Below are 18,351 nucleotides of genomic sequence, written 5' to 3' on the forward strand. Positions count from 1 at the left end.
AGCCTTTGAAACTGGCCTCAACAAGTCTACCAAGGGCCTCTTTGTTGTCACCCTGGTGTTATCTTTCTAAGCCACATCTTGTTGATCTGCAGCTTTGAATAATAACAACCATGCCCCTCTTGATAGTCTTCTAGTTTTCTTTGGATCCTGTCTTTGCTTGAAGGTCCCCCAAATGCAGAGCCTGAGAGATGAGCCTACTTGTCGCAAATGAGTTTCGGAAGTGATCTGAGGTGTGGTGGGCTGAATGATTGCCCGTGCACCTCCCCCACCCCATCCCCCCAAACCAGATATCTGCATCCCAGCCCCCAGAACTTGCTACCTCATGTGGCAGAGAGGACTTTGCAGAGGTGATTAAGTTGAGGATCTTTAGAAAGGGAGATGATCCTGGATTATCTGGGTGGGCTATACATATAATCAAAAGGGTCCTTTTAAGAGGAGGGCAAGGGCTGCCTGGGTGGCTCAGTGGGTTAAGCCTCTGCCTTCAGCTCAGGTCATGATCTCAGGGTCTTGGGATCGAGTCCCACATCAGGCTCTCGGAGCCTGCTTCCTCTTTCTCTCTCTCTCTACATGTGATCTCTCTCTGTCAAATAAATAAAATCTTTAAAAAAAAAAAAGAGGAAGGCAAGAAGGTCAGAGGAAGTAGCTGTGATCTAGGAAACAAGAAGTTGGAGGGATGAGAGGCGGGGTGATGAGACACAGAAAGCAGGCAGCCTCCAGAAGCAAGGAAGTAGAATCTTCCCTAGCGACTCCTGAAGAAACCAGACTGCTGGCACATTGACTTTGGGCCAGTGAAACTGACTGGGCACGTCTGACCTCCAGGATGGTAAGAGAGTGAATCTGTATGATTTTAAGAGCTCACTTTGTGGTAACTGGTAACTGGTTACAGCAGCAGTAAAAAACTGATATGCTAGGGGAAAGGAATTGGGGATTTGGAGAATAAAACAGGGAATGAGAGACAACTAAGTTACATTATCAAACTGGTTACCCCTGTGGGCAACTGGGGCTCAGTCCCACTAGGGACCCTCTGAGGAAGTAATTATCCATCCAGTAGCTCCATCCTCCCTGGAGACCCCTGGGGGCAGTGTTAAGCCCCTCACACTTTGAAGAGCAAGGCTAAAAAAAAAAAAAAAAAAATACTTGTAGCCTCTACGGGGAGATACAGTTTAGTGGGCAAGATAGTCAAGAAAATTTTAAATTTAAAATATTTAACATCCAGAGGTAAGTGGTAATGATAAAGGTCAGTTTATAAGGTAAGAAGAAGAGAAGGAAGATTCCATAAGGGTATCAAGAAATCTTCATGAAGGAATTGTTACTTGAACTGATAAGCATGAGTCCTTGAGAGTGAGAAAAGAAAGGTCAGTCAGAGAAGAAAGAACAATGTGTAAACAGGCAGGGAGTGGAAAGGCCTATTAGAAAGGGCTGAAGGTCTGTGTAGGGGGGGATGTGATGTTTTTATGGCCGGTGAGGAGATAATGGAGGAGGAGGAGATGGAAGCCAGATCTGGACCAGCTTTCGTGCCATTGCTGCTTGCTCAGTACCTTAAAATTGGACACCCAGGCTTTAGGTGACAGAGCCCCAAGCCCCTGCCTGACAAATCAAAAGTCTTTTGACAAGAGCTTATTTGGTTACGAGTGGGGGTGTGGGAATAAAACCCCAATTATACTATTCTTTAAACTTCCCTTCAGCAAGTTTATAATTATGAAAATGCCTTGAGTTATCAGCCTCCACTTTACATTTTCCCTCAACATCATTCCTAGCAATTCCACAAAAATAGAGAAAAAAGTTAATTAGAACATAAAGTGGGAAAAGTTTAATTCCTTTTTTCAATAAGAAGCTGGCTGCAGTTTATACAGGCTTAACGATAATTCTATTTTGTGACTCACAATAATTACTCATGAATAATTACAGAATAGAAATGTGAAAAATGTTTAATTAGAAAATAAATAAATCCCCCAAATTAGGTATTTATTATTGCAATTAGGTATTATTAGACCCAATAATGACATGATGGCAACACAAGATATTAATGAATACATGATTAGCCATTGAATGTGTTTTGTTACGTCAGAAATAAATTTGACATTTTCATGAAGACATTGAGTTGAAACTGTTATTGCAAATGTAAACAATCTAGGGCAATAACTCTACGTTTTAGCTACTGTATTACTCATGCATCCAATTAAAAACAAAATTTCTTGCTGTGATGAACATAGATCTGTCTCGGTTAATTGAAAGGTGAAATACCTTGAGAAATTTTGATGGTGTGTGGGGTCACCCTGCTATGTCCTGATTTTACAAGAAAGGTGTCCTGAATATTTTATTAGCTCAGAGAAACAATGGAAACTGTGAATCTTCTTCAAGGAAAGACTTAATTAAGAAGAGAGATTTAATAAGCCTTTAAAAAGGCACTTTAAAAATTTGCAGTTGCCATGATAGTCTGAAATTATGTCAGATATAACTCCCAGATAGTCTCGGTGTAAGGGTTAGGGTATAATTTTATATTGGTTTTAGTGAGCAAGAAATACAGGAGGGAGGCTTGCCCCGTCCACTGCCTTACGGGCGCTGTGGATGTCCCTCAGCAAATTTTTGAATTTCAGTAATATGGCAGTCAGTCAGCAGCCACACTGAGGTACACATTCAGTGCCCAGCTGTCTGGTGAGACCTGGCCCGTGCAGCAAAGGCAAGGCGTGCTGAATCTCCCCTAAAAGCCCTTTCTAGAGTGAGACTATGTGGAATTTCTGGTGAGGTTTGGGGCCCTGTTGGTTCTTAATACACTATTTTGAAACTCCTTGTACCCACTATGGTTCTTGGAATCAGCTCTGCGCTGACTGGGGCCGGAATGACCTGAAGCACATGCTATTGACTGATTCGTAAGAGAACCGCCTCTCCGGCAGCTAGGAGATCTTGCTGAGGGGATCAGGGTTCCGCACTTATGGATTTTGTTCAGTATGAGATTTGCTTTAAATCAGAAGAACTGAAATTACCTGGAATGGTAAATAGGAACAAAGAAAAGTGGGCATTTTATGGGACAGGTACATTGAGAAAGAGATCATTGGGGTTTATAGCTCCTGTGGAGAGACTTATTTTAAGAATATTGTACAGTTAAACATTACTTTGGTGACGCCTTTTGGCCCTGCACATAATACCACTTGACAGCAGAAGTCTACATTTTGAACCTGGCTCTGGATCCTCTAGGAATCCTAAGACCGTGGTGATGATATTTTGGACTGGCAAAATGCATCTGAGACCAAGAGCAGTCTGGAGAGTTTGTAGGCACAGATGTGGGGAGTGCAGAGTAGGGAAAAGCTGTCTTCTATGCCTGGCCCCAGGTCAACTCCCAGCCGAGAGAAGAAAGAAAAGAGAAGTAACAATCGCTAGGTACCATTTTGTGCCCGCCACTGCAATGATCCCACTTACTTGCCACAACTCTATGAATTAGGCATTTCCTCTGTTTTCCAGATTAGAAATCTAGAGAAACGAAGACACGTGTCCAGATTCATACATTTAGTAATCACCAAAGTTGAGATGTAAACCACTTTTTATCTGAGTCATTAAACAAATCCGTGCTCTTCCCCATTATGAACTACCTCCCGAGAAAGGAAGTAGGTTTACTTGGGATCCACCTGACTTTCTTAACACCTAGGGAGACCTCAGACCTATTTTGTCCACTTCATTATTCTTCACAGAGTGATGGAAGCAGCTCAGGCTCAGGCAAGTTATTCGTGGAGTCTGGATGGGGAACTGGTATTTAGTTCATCTGTTAGACTGTATTAGTCTTCGGATCCGCTGGGGCATGTGTAGGCCTTGGTTCTTAATGTTTTGAGGAAAGAGTTAAGAGCACAGACTCTGGAATCAGATCAGCCTCGATTCTTATCTATTCTTCTCTACCCACAGAATAAGTTACTTAACCTCTCTGAATCTGTTTCCTAATCTGTAAAATGGGATGAAATAAAATAATGAATTCATAGTACACATAGTGGGTGCTCAACAAATATATGGAAATGAAAAATAGGAGAAAATGCCTTTCACCATTACCTGTCTAAGCAAAAAAGAAAAAAAAATATGAGCCTTTGAAACCTCACAATTCGGTTTTTCTGACTTGTATTTCGTGGCCTGGAAACAACTTCAGCTGGTGGCCTGCAGTGATCTGGGAGCTGCTGAAGGACAGCAGAGAAGCTAATATCTATGCACCAGGGAAACAAAACAAACTTACTGAAGGACACCACCTGGGCTTGCTGATCGTGTCCTTCATCCAGACTCTTTCAAATTCAACTTCACACTTTGCATTTGCATTTTGAGGGGCCTCGTTATAAAATGGCTTTGGAACTGGTGAAGTAAAATGGCAAGTTTTCATTTTGTTTCCTATGCCTTATCAACACATCTGAAAACCACATTTATGTTACTGTACAATCTACTTCAACCTGTTAGCCCATGTGCAAACCCTGGGTGGGTGGAGAAGAGTGTGAAAAATATTGGCTTCGCTAACTCACCTGAAAGGGATGTGAATACGTGTGCTCCATTCCACCCTCTATTTCCAGTGCTGTCACCCTGCAAAAGGAGCGTTTGCTTTCCCCAGGGTTGACTAATGAGAGAGGCTACCACATGAAACCCCTGGGAAGTTAAAAGCAAGAAAAGCATGGAAAAGCATCTTTGGGACTCTTCTAGTGTCTTGCTCACCTAGCTCTGCTGCGGAAAGCTGTCTACTAAAAGGCAAATGACCTTTTATTTTCCCAACATAGTCATTGTTGGGACACCTGGGTGGCTCAGTCGGTTAAGCATCTGTCTTCGGCTCAGGTCATGAACCCAGGGTCCTAGGATGGAGCCCCGCATTGGGCTCCCTGCTCAGTGGGGAGTCTGCTTCTCCCTCTGCCTGCCACTCTCCCTGCTTTGTGCTCTCTCTCTCTCTCTGACAAATAAAATATTTTAAAAAACCATAGCCATTGTTCATGAGGCCCACAGTTCTAAAGTATGCTTTGGCCTTTTGGGCTAACGAAGAAGATACTCTTCCAGGTGAATGACTCTGAGGCTTGAACCAACACACAACCATAACTAAAGAGCTCTGTGTGTATGTGTGTTTGCACGCATGTGGACATGTGTGTACATGTAGACACACATGTGCGTGTGAACACGGCAGGGTTGGTGTTGAACGGTGATGTCTCCTTCCATCGCACATTTGAATATTCTCTTTGGCAGAGAAAAGAGAAAAAGAAATATAGTTTTTTCTTACAGGGGATGTCTTAGTTACTTTTTCCAGTTTCTTCGTCTCTAAAACAAGTAATTATGTAGAAAGCAAGCCTGGAACTAGGGGCTATGTGTGATCTGTCCTCGGAGCAGAACGCAGGAAATAGGCCACGAGGGATCTGGAGCTTAAGTGTAGTGAACTCCAGAGAGTTGTAGCAAAGAATCACAGTGCCCACAAGCCAGTTACACAGAGAACCAAAACCAGGTCATTGGCTTCTGCCCTGCAATTCGCTGTAACTGCCAGTGATATTTCTACATAGGGGTACATGCTTTGCATGACAGCTCTCTTTGCAGGAAATCTCCATCCTGGGGAGTTGAAATTGCATTAGGATTACTTCTCTGCAAGCACACTGACACCAATATGCAATATGTGTATGAGAAACCAAAAAGCCATTAATCTAAGGCAGGAACTTAAACAATTGCGTCTAACTCAGGAAGCATTCCATTGCATTAGGATGCCTTTCTACACTGAAAGGGCTTTGGCTGAATTCAACATTGCAAATAAAGATTTAACTTAGCAAAACAATCAGATTTAAATGTAAATGGCCCACCCCACCCTTTATTCCAACTTTTTAATTGGAATCTTTGGAATCGAATAAATATATTCATTCATTCATCCATCCATTCATTCAGTGTTTGAGTTCCCATCAGGGCCAAGGCATTGTGCTGGGAATTAGGATTACAAATAGGAATAAATTATGATCTCTGACTTCAAGGAGTGTGCAGTGTAGTGGGAGGGATAGTGAGGACTCAGATAATTATAACACTGTTCGAGAAGGCTTGAACAAAGACCCCGGGGGCGAAAGACCTTCGTTTACTTGGATTCTCAGTTTATGGAATTTGGATTCTGTGCAGCTAGTGCCTTTAAGTGAGGGTCCCTACCTCGGTTGATCTACAATCTAGATTCAGAAAGGACAGGAGAGTGCCAACCGGTATTGTGCCACCTTTCCTAGAATGAAATGTGCTTTCAGGAATATTTCAACAGGACTTGACCTAGAATTCCTCATTATATTAATAACCGGCTCTGGAATAGATGTCACACTTCAGCCCCTGCCCACCTTCCATGAGAAAGCTACTTGCTCGTGACTTTACATTCATAAATACGCTCACAATGCCAAGGGATGTTTTTTTCTTCCATCAATTCATTAGATCTGCTCACATGAATTATTTATATGCAGTGCTAAAAATGATTCTGAAACATTACAAGAATTCAATATCAGTTTTCACAGTGGGATTTCATCATTTTAGCATTGCAGCATGGTAGCCTAATGCAATACTAATAGGATATGGTGCTAATAGGGTACAACGAGAATTCTCTCTAATATGCAAACATTTCCATGTTGTCTTATTATTTCTTTTAAGTTAATATGCTATGGTGATAATATGATGAAATGAATTAGCTTCATATCATTGTCTGCATGAGTTGTGCATATTAACGGCATCTTTCTTCCCCCACCCCTTTGAATTCACTTGGAATGAGCTTGAAAACTTACCCTGTAGTTATGCTTATGTTAATGAGGCTGTTTAGTAGGAAACATCCCTGCCGTTGCTTAGCCAGCTGGAGAAACAATAGATGCGTATCCTCTCTCTTTGGAATGGAATGTTTTCTGGCCTCCCTTCCAAGGGCCCATCTCCATCAGGCTGCTTTAGTATTCTCTACTTGTTCACAATCTCAATCCACCCATGTGTTAGACATTTTACCAGCAACATTTAACCAGATTGTATATTTCTATTAGATATGAAGCAAATCTTTTCCAAGAGAAACTAGATGCATGGCCAACTGGCCCAATGTTTTGGAATATTTAAACACACACACACACACACACACTCACACACACACTCACACACACACAAACCTACATGCATATATACATGAAACGCATAGAAATATACACATATTTGTGTGTGTGGGTTATGTATAGACATGTTTACATATGTATACAGACATATACATATGTGCTTCTTTGTTTTTGTGTGTAAATGATTTAAAAGTTTGTGGAATCCATGCCATAACCAGCATTTCTTTTCTGGCTGTTAAATCCTGGGTGGATTAGGTCCAGTGAGGATGAATCGTCCAGATTTCAGTGTTTATTCATTTTCAGATATATAACCAAAAGCCAGATGCTTATCCAAATCTTAGCTGACATTTGCAAATCATGAATTTCTCACCCAAACCTGTGTGACCTTTCCTCTTGAGTTGCTATCAGGTTCAACTAATTCAGTTTCAGAAATCCCAGATGTCCGTGCTCTCAGGAGACTTCTAAAGCCCCCCTCTTGTCCTTTCAATCAAGTTGCTCCAAAAGGTGCCCTTATGATGGTTTTGTCCTTCTCTTCCAGGAGCATCTCCGAGTGGGAAAGTTTCCATCTTAGTGGCAGCTTGAGGTTGTACAACAAGCAATCCGAGCTCTGACACTTACTGTCTGTGTGACTTAAAGCAAGACTCTTAAACCGTCTGTGGCTCAGTTTCTTCATTGGCCAAATAAAAGAATAGATGATTTCTGGTACCCTCCAATTCTGCACGCTATGATCTGTGACTAAATGGTGAGAAATCTCCATTTTAATGGGAGAGATGATTCATGGGTTTGTGCATTTTGTAGGAGGGAAAGAAGATAGTATGAGAGGAAAAAAAGTTATAGTCCAGAAGGAAAGCAATGTGGGTGATTCTAAATATTAGGGTTTGGATTCTAGACGCTCAATAGGATTATGTGTAGACGGTATATTTTCTTAATAAAGGAAGTTGCTAAGAAAAATAGACGTTTGTTATATACCTTACGTGCAAATACTGGCAAAATGCCGGTGGGTTGGTTACTAAGCTGAAGTTGAATATGCAGCATTTAAAAGATTTTAGCAAAACGTGTATTTTAGGAGCTTTGTAACATAGTCCCTGGTTATTGGAATTAAATATTTCAGTGAGACTGATAAGAGGATAAAGAGGGATCCTTCTAGAGAAAGTACTCCTAAAGTCTCTGATAATTGGAAAACTAATGCCAAATGTCCTTTAGCCTAGATTAGATTGGAACATATAGGGCCACTTTTGTCTACTTTCATCCAGTAAAGAATCAGATTTGAGGTCCTAAAAAAGACTTCCTGTTTAGGGTCCCCTGGGTGGCTCGGATGGTTAAGCGTCTGCCTTCGGCTCAGGTCATGATCTCTGGGTCCTGGAATTGAGCCCTGCATCGGGCTCCCAGCTCAGCCAAGAGTCTGCTTCTCCCTCTCCCTCTGCCTCTCCCCTTGTTTGTGCGTCTCTGTCTCTCTGTGTCTCTCTCAAATGAATAAATAAAAAAAATAAAAAAAAAGAATTCCTGCTTAAATGTCATATTTAAAAATGGAGACTAAAGAAATAATATTTGGAAAGAGCCAATCAATTCACAATTGAACTGATTCAATTTCTTTAGCTGACCATTATTTCCTTGAAAGTTAGAGGTTGTTTTGTTTTGTTTTAATAATTTTATATTTCTCGGGATTTCCCTACTAAGACCTGCTCAAAGCAAGTGGCGTTTTTGCAGCTCTGTCGCCAGGATCTTTGGATTGCCTGGTGCGATTACACATCTCTGCCTTTCTTCATAGTTCCCTCTTAAGGTAGCTAGCTTTAATTGGGGTTAGAAATATACTCAGCATGTGCAACATCACTTAGAAATGAAACTTTACTGTAGCATTGATAACAACTTTCTAGGCTTAAAAATGTCATCAACAGAGTCTGGTGCTTCTTTAATTATCCGATTTCTAAAGCTATAGCGCATAATTCCTTGTATAATCAGAGCTTAAATTTTGAAGAAACTCATATGGGTGACATTTCCTCTCAATTTTGAATGGGGATTATTTTAAGAGGATACAGAACTTAGAAATATTTCAATGGAGCTGATATTTAAAGCATATTTAGTGGCATTTATGTTTTAATCTGCTTATTGACTAGGTATTAAAGAGAGCCGTTAGTGTTTTAGCAGTGATTAAAAGGACCAGAAATTGTTTGATATAATGAGCAAGGCGGTATTTCCAGAACGTGGGACTAATATTTTTTTAACTTAGAAGATGAGGTAGCCTCTTTCCAGAGACAAATTACCATCTGAAGGATTTTCTTTATTTGTATTTTCCTTGGCCCGCCAGGACAAGGAACTTCATTTAGAGATAAATTCTCCCAAATTACATAAACATATAGTGTCTGATGAATTCCATTGTTGTGCCAATTTCTTATTTTACCTATCTTATTAGTACTGGCAGCAGTAACAGCAAGTAATTATGAAAGCAATAATAACAAATCTTTGGCGATTGCCAATATGAGGTTATGTACAAGGTACCAGGGATACCAAGGTGGAAAAAGCAGTTCGTTCTGTTCACCTTAGAAATAAAACTGCCAGTTATCTCACCATCAAAGATGGGTTTTTTCGGGAATAGCAGACGATTGCCATCCAGAACAAGCAAGCTAAGGCAAAAACTGCTCGCAAGCCCACTTGGAGGAGGAGATAAGCCCTTCTTCCTCCTGCTGGGATAGCACAGTAGTAGACACAGGAAAGGTCCCTCTCGTCCTGATAGATTTGCAATTAACAATGAGTGGCAGGGTGTGAGAGCTCCCCCTGTCGAGTCTCCTGACTCTATTTTAGTGAGGTGTCCCTTTATTAATTTTCACAGTTATCTCAAGAAATTTCCGTATCAAATTGTTACACTGTGGTACAATGGCTGGTACACTCCGTGTCTGTTGAATATGAATGCGTGACTTGGTCCTAGTAGTCAGGGCAGTTCTAGATCCCATATGAATTCCTCATGAAATGAGCACAAACTTGACAATCAGCTAACATAATCTACTCCATTTGGGCTATGTTTGCATAATGACAGAACACCCTCCAGATCGGTTACATTAGAGAAACAAATAGTCAAACCGGTTTTCCATAATTGTTATATAAAATAATAGATCAGTTAATAGGCCATTTTATTTTTCAATTTATTTTGTTGCAACATTAAAAAATACAGAAAAGAATAGATTGAAGTTACCAAGCAGAGCGGAGATTTATCAGGAAAAACAATAACTTTTCTTGAACTGTGATGGGAGGACCCTGGTCAGTGCCCGCAAATGTAGGACCAAAGCTCCTTTTCTTCGTTTTCTGTCCATACTGTTGCCGGCAGACAATAAGGTGAGTTTCTGAAAGTTATATATATTTAAATTTGGCATGTTTTTCACCTGCAAATCATTTGATTCAGTTTTATATCAAATCCTTAGTGGTACCAAAGTAGATTTCATTTAATTTTCTTACCTAATTTTTTTCAAATGTTGCATATTCGTGGAGGAAATTTATTCTTTTGTAGGTGAATCAATTTCTCTTAAATACAGAAAGCATCCCCTGACTATTTCTTTTCCAAAGAACATCAGCAAAATCTAAAATGAACACTTACAAGTAATTTGGATATGAATCTAAAGGAACAATAGCTGTAATAATCTTTTTGTGAATATTGTTATAAAGTGAAATGAAGTAAATTGATGTAAGAAGTGCATGAGATAACCCAGAATAAGTCCAATGAGCATGGTCTACACTTCAGCATCTCTACCAGGAGACTAACTCTTTCATCTCACCCAATTCTGTTCTAGATAGAGTGGGGAAATATCATGTATGACCAGATAAAACTAGCGATTTTTAGACAGTGGATAGTATGTAGGGGCCCAAAGGCCTGGACACAAAGTAGGATTATCAGAGGGTAGAGGCTGAGACATTAATGTCACAAAGAGGCAGGTTGGGTTAAGCTTGAAGGCTCGCTCTTTCTTCTTTGTTCTTCCATTCTGTCTCTTCTTTCCTCCATGGGAAGTTGTGAACAAATAACTAGAAGTCACTTGAGCTTTCAAAATAATAGAAGGGAATAAAGATGAAAAACAATGGAGAATGCATTTCTTTTTCATAAATTGTGAGCATTATTGAGGAAGGAAATATTTACTAACATTTCAAGTATCTGTAGATAAATTTTTAAAATCTCATGAGTAGCTTTCATTTATTTAGTACTTATTACATTCTGGACACTTGGCTAAAAGCTTTTTACACAGATAGTGTGAATTTCTCTTAACAACTTCTAAGGTTGTTGTTATTCCCATTTAGCATATGGAAAAAAATGAGACTCTGAGAAACTAAGTAACTTGCACAGGATTGCATAATCACGTGATGGTAGTGAGACTCCAGATCAGGTCTGTGTGATCCCAGAGCCCATACTGAAAGAGATTGTGCTTTTAATACAGTAGTGAATAAAACTGTGCCCTGATGCATTGTAAATCATCCACCATCATTGTTTATTAATGATATCAACAATTTAATTATGCTTTTATTTAAAGAGGAATGAGAATAGGAGAAAGAGGTCTTTTTCAAAGTAGAATTAACCAATTTTTAAACCCATTTACCTATTGCAGTTGTTTGGTTTCAAAGTGTTAACTGAATATTTTTGAATAATATATACATAAATCAGATATGATATATTATTCAAATAACTTTGAATAATATATACATAAATCAAATAACAATTCATTTCTCCTCTCTCCACTTTTTAAAAAAATTATGTAGGTTTTGGGGCACCTGGGTGACTCAGTTGCTTAAGCATCTGCCATTTGCTCAAGTCATGATCTCAGGGTCCTGGGATCCAGCCCCATATCCAGCTCCTTACTCAGTAGGGAGTCTGCTTCTCCTCCCTCTGCCTGGTGCTCCCCCTGCTTGTGCGCTCTCTCTCTGTGTCAAATAAATAAGTAAAATCTTTTAAAAAATTAAAAATTATGTAGGTATTGAGAGACCAAAGTCGTTAAAGGATAAGGAGAATGCAGTATGAAGTAATTGTTGGCTGAAGTTTTCAGTACTTTCTCAAGAGGGCATGGAAGTTAATAAATGTGTTGGAGGTTCTAAGGTCTCATGGTGCACACTCCGCGTATGTTTGTTGCATGAACAAAGCTTTGAGATAGAGTCAATGCCTTAAAGAGTTTTGGAATTTGGGGGCTTCTCCAGAAGATCTTCATGGAACAAACTAACAGAAATGTTATGATCTTAACTCTATTAGTAATGGACTTAGTTTGCTCAGCTGGCTATTTATACTCAGTATAGTATAGGTATAGTGTAGTATATACTAGTATATATAATATAGTATAGATAGCTTATAATCTTACTCTTAGGAAATAAGAAAACAGAGCTAAAGGGGTACCTGGGTGGCTCAGTGGGTTAAAGCCTCTGCTGTAGGCTCAGGACATGATCCCAGGGTCCTGGGATTGAGTGCCGCACTGGGCTCTCTGCTTAGCAGGGAGCCCGTTTCCTCCTCTCTCTCTCTGTCTGCCTCTCTGCCTACTTGTGATTTCTGTCTGTCAAATAAATAAATAAAATCTTAAAAAAAAATTTATAGGGGCGCCTGCGTGGCTCAGTGGGTTAAAACCTCTGCCTTCGACTCAGGTTGTGATCCCAGGGTCCTGGGATCGAGCCCCAAGTCGGGGCTCTCTGCTCGGCAGGGAGCCTGTTTCCTTCTTTCTCTCTGTCTGCCTCTCTGCCTACTTGTGATCTCTGTCTGTCAAATAAATAAATAAAATCTTTAAAAAAAATAAAAATAAAAAAATTTATAAAAAGAAAACAGCTATAAAAAGTTAGCTAAAGTTAAGCAAGTTGATTTGCTTGTGTTGAATTACAATGTAGCCATCCCTTTCATTACTTTCTGAACACACATTAAATAAGAATAGTAATCTAAAATCATTCCATTTACCAAAATTATAGAACATGTTAGATATGTTTTAATCCAAACCTTTTGGGACCTGTATTTATATAAAGGAACAATTAAATACTGGATTAATTTGATTGCTTAATTCCTTTAAAATAAGCCCATGAAAATAAAAAAAAACATATCAGTGCCAAGAAACCTCTGTCATAACCTTTATTCAGAGCAGCAAGCAGTGGTGTGAGAATGAGACTATCTCATCCTCAATCTGGAGACTGTACAAACTAATGCCTTGTCCAGAGGGAAGCAATGTCCTCTATACCACAGCCATACCTTTAAAAGGCCTTCTTCTTGGGGCACCTGGGTGGCTCAGCGGGTTAAGCCGCTGCCTTGGGCTCGGGTCATGATCTCAGGGTCCTGGGATCGAGCCCTGCATCGGGCTCTCTGCTCGGCGGAGAGCCTGCTTCCTCCTCTCTCTCTGCCTGCCGCTCTGCCTGCTTGTGATCTCTCTCTGTCAAATAAATAAATAAAAAATCTTTTAAAAAAAATACATAAAAGGCCTTCTTCTTGAATTTTTACCAGTTGGCATGGTAGTCACCTGCTCATTCTTGAAATTCACTTCTCCCTTGATTTCATGATACCACTTACTGTAGGTTTTCCTTTTCTGAACCAATTGTTACTTACATACCGACTGATTAATTCCTGCATCTATTTAATAAACATTTTTTTAAAGATTTTATTTATTTATTTGACAGAGAGAGATCACAAGTAGACAGAGAGGCAGGCAGAGAGAGAGAGAGAGAGAGAGAGAGAGAGAGGGAAGCAGACTCCCTGCCGAGCAGAGAGCCCGATGCGGGGCTCGATCCCAGGACCCTGAGATCATGACCTGAGCCGAAGGCAGCGGCTTAACCCACTGAGCCACCCAGGTGCCCCTATTTAATAAACATTTTAACAGAAGTATTGCATATATGCCGTAAAGTTAGTGCTTAATGAATTTTCACAATGTCAACAAATTCATGTAAAACTATCCAGATCATGAAATAATCCACAACTACTCACAACAGAAGCATTCTTCATAGCTTCTTGTGACCATTGCTCTGAAAGAAATTACCCTGACTCTCATCACCACAGATTAGTTATATCAATTTTTAAACCTTTATATAATGGACTAACGCAGTGTTCTCCCTGGTATCTGGCTTCTTTGCTCAGTGGTAGATTTGTGAGATTAATCTTTGTTGGTACACGAGGCAGTATTGGATATATTTTTATTGCTCTCTAGTATTCCATTTTATGAATATACTGTGCTTTATTTATCCCTTCTACTATCAATGGGTATTTGAGTGTTTGTAGGTATTGGCTATTATAAATAGTGCTGCTAGGAACATTGTTATATATGTCTTTTCATGTCTGTGTGCATGTAATTTTTTATGGGTAAACCCTAAGTACAGAATTACTAAATTACAAGGTATACGTATGATCAGCTTAAGTTGATGTTGTCTGTTTCCAGTGTGATTGTGCCAATTAACACACCCATCAGCAGTTTATGAGTTCCAGTTCCTCCAAATCCTTGATAACTCAGTCCTTTACATTTCAGCTGTTCTAGGTATAGAGGTATCCCATTGTGGTTTTAATTTATAAGTCCTCAGTAACTATGAAAGCTGACCATCTTTTCAGGTACTTATTGACATCTGCATATCCTTTTTACAATCTTTTGCTTATTTTTCTATTGGTCTGTCTTTTCTTTATTATTTTTATTTATTTCTTTATTTATTTTAGAGACGGAGTATGTGAGCATGAGTGGGGGGAAGAAGAAAGAGAGGAAGAAGAGAATCCCAAGCAGACTCCACACTGAGCATGGAGCCTGTCTTGGGGTTCAATGCCACAATCCTGAGATCCTGACAATGTGACCTGAGCTGAAATCAAGAGTCAGATGCTTAACCAACTGAGCCACCCAGGTGTCCCTGTATTTTCTTTATTGATAAGTTACAGTCCTTTACATATTCCAGGTATGCATTCTTTGATGGATGTATGTTTTGAAAATATCTTCTCCTACTCTATGACTTGAATTTTCATTGTCTCAGTGGTATATCTGATAAATGGAAGTTATTAATTTAAATGTAGTTTAATGTATCAATCTATTCCTTTTTGGATAGAACTTTTTGTGCTCTGCTTAAGGAATCTTGGCCTAGCCTAAAATCATAAAAATATTCTCTTATATTATCTTCTAGAAGTGTTTACATTTTAGCTTTCCACTCATATGTGCTACATAAGGAAAAAGTTGAGATAAATATTTTCTTTAATGGAAATGTCCAATTGACCTAGCAATCTGTTTCTGGGCTCAAATTCAGTTTTATTGGACTAACTGACTCACTTGGTCCATATACCACATTATCTTAATTGTAACTTCACTTTTTTTTGCTTCAAGACTATCCTGGTTCTCTTTGTCCTGTGAATTTCCATATAAATTTCAGAATTTTTGTGTAATTTTTCCCACATTCAAACACAAAAACATGCCAGAAATCTAGTTATAATTGCATTGACTCAATCTAGGGAGAACTGACATCTCCACAACTTTGAAACTTCCAACCCATAAGCATGGTATAATCTTCCATTTATTTAGGGCTTCTTTAGTTTCTGCCAATTATGCTTTATAATTTTCTGTATAACAGTCTTCAGAATTTTGTAGATTTACTTCTATAACTATGGTGTTTTGGATGTTATTGTTAATAATATCTTTAAAATTACTCTTTTTGGGAGGCTAGCATGTAGAGATACAATTATGTTTACATATTGACCTTACTAATTTTACTTAATAAGCCCAATAGTTTACAAAGGTATTTTTGAGTTTCAATGTTCAACAATATGTAATTTATGAATAATGACAATTATGTTATTACTTGCTTTTAATTCTCATATCTTTTCTTCTTGTCTTACTCCACTGATAATTAAAAAAAATCTGGAAGAGTTTGTATACAGTTTGTGTGATTTTTTTCATTAACTGCCTGGAAATATTCACCAGTAAAGCTATCTTGGCTTAAAGATTTGCCTGTGGGAAAGTCTTCAAATATGAAATCAATTTCTTTGACAGAATGAGACTATTCAGATTTTCTCTCTCTTCTCATATCAGTTTTCAAAGACTTTAATAATATCTTCTTTGATCTTTTTAATATCTATAGGAGATTTTTAATTTTGTCCCCCTTTTCATTACTGATATTTGTAATTTGTGCCTTTTCTCATTTTTCCATTGGTCAGTCTCCTAGATGTTTATCAATTTATTTAGCCCTTTCAAGAACTTTCAACTTGGGCTAGGCTAACATGACTAATTATATTTATAATTGTTTTCTTGGTCCTAATATGTTTTCCCTGAAATTACATTTCTTAGAAAGAAATTTAGTAACATAAATATTCTGTTAAAAATAACCTCATTGGTTCATCATTGTCTATAGAATAACATCCAGATCTATATGAAGACTTTATTAAGCTGTGTTGGTTTGGTAGGAGGAACTTCATTATTTCACTATCTTGGAATTTTCTAGTCTCATCCTTAGACACTCTCTTTCTTGAATCTTATGCTCTATCAAATTTCCACTGCTAAAACCCTGTTTTTTCTGTGTAACAAACTACTCACAGTTCTAACACACTGCATTTTTTTTTTTTTTAATGCCTCCTTTCCTTTGACATTGCTCTTCTTCTGTCTGGAATTCCTATCCTTTCTTTACTTGATCCACCTGACAGAATCCCTCCAAATTTGCCTTTATGGCTACCCTCTCTCTCAAGCAATTTAACGCTTTTACTACTTAAAAAAATTAATTTTGCTCTCTTTTATACCCCGCAGTGGTCTGTCTCCCACACTGGGCTGTGAGCCACTTGCAGGAAGGAACCTAGATACCTAACAAATTGTCCCACATCCTATCGTGATAAAAAAGTGATGTATTTAGTAACGTTCATTTATCATTAGTTTTATTCTAATTCTTTTTCCTTGACATCTTTTTCTAGGAAAGTGTGTCTGAAACATCAAGCAGAAGAAATGTGAAAAGAACTCAGAGGATTTTTAGATTCATATATGCCAAATGCACCAACTATAATGAGCAAGATTTACAGGAAAAATGAAAATAATTTCTACTTTATCAGTATCTCTTCCTGTTATTATTCATCATGACCTGGACAGTCATATTTGACCAAGATACTGAGTTCACCCAACCACACTCTAGTACATTGAATACTGTTGGTTAATTACTCATTTGGTGAATTTCCAAATTCTTTATAACTAAAAATCCTACCATTCCTATAGTCTTCTAGAACATATGGGAGTACATGGTGCTACAAATCCAGGCTGTCTCCATTTTGCTACCCAGAAATAGAAGTTAGCTCAAATTATGATAATTTGAAGAGAGTTTAATAGGGACTATTTACAAAGTTTTGGTACTCTGTAGGGTAACCACATGAGATAGTGTAATATTTTCAACAAGTGTAAAAACAGTGTTCTGTTATCAAACTTAGAGATAAGTGATTAAAAAAGAGAGTGAATGCCAGAGTCCATAGATAGAGTGGCCTCTTAGAGAAGGCTGTTTATAGGAGCTAATACATTAGCTTAGGGATTAGATACAGTCTGCCCAAGATAACTCTGTAGGGAAGGGCCCTGGGGAATAAATACCAAGATATCACTCTCTTCTATCCCTCCTTTCCCTTCTCCTTCCAGATTCCTATTGATCAAACTTAATGGGAAGTCAAAGGATGTTGACATTATCCAACAGGTTACAGAGCTGGATCTGGAAGATCAGGAAGTGGATCTAAAGGGGGCAAATTTAGCATGGACCTTGATAAGAAAAGACATCACTCCATTTTCCAAAAGGGAAGGAATAGTTTCTTTAACTTGACAGATGATAAAGGAGCACAGATGTCAGATTGGGTCAGAGGCTAGGGAGACTGTGTTCATCCTGAGGCAAAACAGAAGGTAAAAAGAAATCCTGTGTTTCATGTCTCTTGGTTTTGCCTTACCAGATCTGGCCTTGTGTCTTCTGCCTGTCCTTTAGTTACTCTCGTTTGAAAATCAAAGGTTAGCGTTACTATTAGCATTGCCCTAGTTACACGCAGAAAACAGTTCTAACCACAAAGAAATAATTATAAACAAAGCCCAGTTAATTATACAAGACATTCTTGGCTGCCCTAATTAAAGCACAGTTCAATACTACTAGCTGGGTAATTTTTTTTTTTTAATTGTGAATAGATTTAGTGGGAGCTCGTCTAGTGAACAAATAATGAGATCAGTGTCTCATAAAGAATCTGATTAAAAAAAATTATTCACCAATCATTTGTTTTCTCCTGCTTTATAGAACTCTTTCCCTCTATGGCACAGATATAGAAGAATGTGAATGTACTCTTCTAGGACTCTGAAGCCCAAATTACAGGAAGCTGAGGGATGTTTATTTCATCCAGTGGGAAGGGCGTGAAGAA

Source organism: Lutra lutra, chromosome 4, assembly GCF_902655055.1.
Source record: "Lutra lutra chromosome 4, mLutLut1.2, whole genome shotgun sequence".
Taxonomy (NCBI): domain Eukaryota; kingdom Metazoa; phylum Chordata; class Mammalia; order Carnivora; family Mustelidae; genus Lutra; species Lutra lutra.